Source organism: Sorex araneus, chromosome 1 (assembly GCF_027595985.1).
Source record: "Sorex araneus isolate mSorAra2 chromosome 1, mSorAra2.pri, whole genome shotgun sequence".
Classification (NCBI taxonomy): domain Eukaryota; kingdom Metazoa; phylum Chordata; class Mammalia; order Eulipotyphla; family Soricidae; genus Sorex; species Sorex araneus.
The window spans coordinates 340531912-340534767 of record NC_073302.1 but is presented as its reverse complement, the minus strand read 5'-3'; the positions used below and the strand labels follow the sequence as shown (position 1 = coordinate 340534767).

General features: G+C 46.4%; 1 pseudogene; it reads left to right on the top strand.

Moving 5' to 3' along the window:
- Positions 1 to 259: 259 nt before the first annotated feature.
- On the top strand, positions 260 to 2633 carry LOC129405786 (uncharacterized; annotated as a pseudogene).
- Positions 2634 to 2856: the final 223 nt, after the last annotated feature.

Here is a 2856-nt window from a genome sequence, read left to right as displayed (position 1 = left end):
GCGTGAGATTCGGCCCAAGTGTCCGGAAAGCAACCTGTAGCATGGCGGTGGCTGGGTAGTGGATGTAGTGGGGGTCAGCCAGTGAGGTATTTATCTTGGGTAGGGTGGGTATTCCATATGCAAACAACAGTAACAACAATTGGCCTCATTCCCTGTCACTGAAAGAGCCCCCAAAACGGCAGTGTTAAGAAAGATGAGCAAAGAGAGGCTGAAAAAATCTCAGGAACAAACTAGACTGCCAAAATGAAGGAAGACTAAAATGATTAACTGTACTTTCAACACACGAACACTGGCATCAGAAGCATCAATCGAGGACCTGATGGTGCAAGTGCAGAAGATCAAGTACGACATCATTGGTCTGACCAAAACAAGGAGACATCAATCACATCATGCCATTTTCGACACTGGAGAAGAATTTTTCCTTGGAACATGTGACAACAAAGGCATTGGTGGCATTGGTGTCCTTGTCAACACGAACTTGGCCATGAGCATTGATTCATGCGAATGCCTAACAACCCGAATTGGACGATTACGCTTGAATAGATGTGGCTCACTGCCTGCAGTTTCTATCTTCATCATCTACGCACCAACTTCCAACTACGATGAAGAAGAAATTGACAGGTTCTACATGGAACTGGAGAAGCTCTATAAAGAAGACCACACCTTCTACAAGATCATTGTTGGTGATTTTAATGCCAAGATAGGTCAGAGAAGGTCGCCTGAAGAACTCCACATTGGGACACATGGCCTAGAATGGAACAATCAGGGTGAGAGACTGTCTGAATTCATCATGTCAACCAAGACCATCCATGGTAACTCACAGTTCCAGAAGGCCGAATCTAAAGACATGGGAGTCTCCTGGTGGACAGTTCCACAATGAAATTGACCACATCATATTCAGTTGAAGGTTTTGCATTTTGCCTGACTGATGTTGCTGTTGTCACAAAATTCCAAACGGGATCAGACCACCGTCTCCTTTGTGTGAAAGTCTACTTAACAGAGTGGGGAGAAAGGTCTGCAAAATTTAAGTCTAAGAAGACAACTCCCAGAATGACCACCAACTGGGAGATCTTTGGCACTATTGCAGCAAGGTAGGAAGATGCCATCCTTGACAGCATTGACGATGAATATGATCGACTGGTTCAGCACCTCCATGTCTGTGCAAAGAATGCTGAGAGTGAGAAAGCCACAAACAGACACCTGTCTTCGGAAACTCTCGAGCTCATTTGTCAACGTGGTTTGGCTTGAGCCTCAGGCAACCACAAGCTAACGTCTGAGCTCACAAAGCTGTGCAGAGATGTGATAAAGGAAGACCTCAAAGAGAGAAGAGCAGCAGTGTTGGCCAGTGCAGCAGAAGCCGGGAAAAGTATTCGCAACGCTCGCCTGTCCTTCGCCAACTACAAGACCAAGATGACTGCCCTCTGACATCCCGATGGATCTATCATATCCTCCAGAAAGTCAATGGAGAAAATTATTCATGGCTTCTACTCAGATACCTTTGACAGCCATGTCCACCTGCCCACATACCAAATTCTGAAGGATGGATATGTCTTCCCCAACATTCTCCCTTCTGAAATCCCACACGCCATTTCGCTGGTAAAAACTCATACAGCACCTGGTCCGGACAAGGTCAGACCCGAACACCTGAAGAATCTGCCACCAGTACTCATTAATACACTGGCCCGACTCTTCACATGCTACCTGTTTGAATGTAAGGTTCCATCCCAGTGAAAAACCAGTAGGACCGTTCTGTTGTACAAGAAGCGAGACATCAACGACATCGGCAACTATCGCCCAATCTGCCTGCTGTCTGTCATCTACAAGTTGTTCACTCATGTCATCCTGAATAGAATAGGCAGAACACTAGACAAAGGACAACCATGCAAGCAAGCCGGATTCCAAAGGGGACTCAGCATGATAGACCATATCCACACAGCGACCAAACTCATTGAAGTTTCGCAAGAGGTCAAGATGCCGCTCTGTCTAATGTTCATCAACGTAAAGAAGGCCTTCGATTCTCTTGAGACCGAGGCGGTCATCGAAGCCCTGGCCAAACAGGGTGTTCAAACTCAATATATCAAAATCCTCCTCAAGCTGTATTGTGGATTCACCACCAGGATCTCACCATTCTACAAGGAAGTGATCATTGATGTAAAGAGAGGTGTGTGGCAGGGTGATACCATTTCACTGAAACTCTTCAGTGCCGCCCTTAAGAACATCATGTGACGACTGGAATGGGAAGGAATGGGAGTGAAGATAGACAGTTGGCAATTACACCACCTCCGCTTCGCTGATGACATCGTTCTCATAACGCCAAACATTAGCCAAGCGGCACAAATGCTGGCCGACTTCGACCACGAGTGTGGAAACGTCGGATTGCAGCTGAATCTCAACAAGACGATGTTCATGAAAAACAAACTGGTCCCTGAAGCTCCATTTGCTCTCAATGGAATGAACACCTCCAAATGCAGCAGCTATGTGTACCTACATCGAGAAATCAATATGAGGAACGACTTGGTGCAAGAACTGCGCAGGAGGAAGAGAGCAGTGTGGAATGCATTCAAGAGCATCAAAGAGTTGGTTAAGAGAACGAAGAACCTCCGACTCTGGCACATCTTTTCGATTCCACTGTTCTTCCTGCACTAACATATGCCTCGGAGACCTGGGCAGGATGAGAATGCTATTAAGGTATCCCAAAGAGGAATCGAAAGTGCTATGGTGGGAATATCATGTCTCACTCAAGTGAGAGAAGGAATCCAGAGTTCTGACCTCCATCGACGGTCAAAAATCAGGGATGCTGTCTCATTTGCCAAGGCATCAAAAATCAGATGGGCCGGTCATGTAATGCGATTCAGA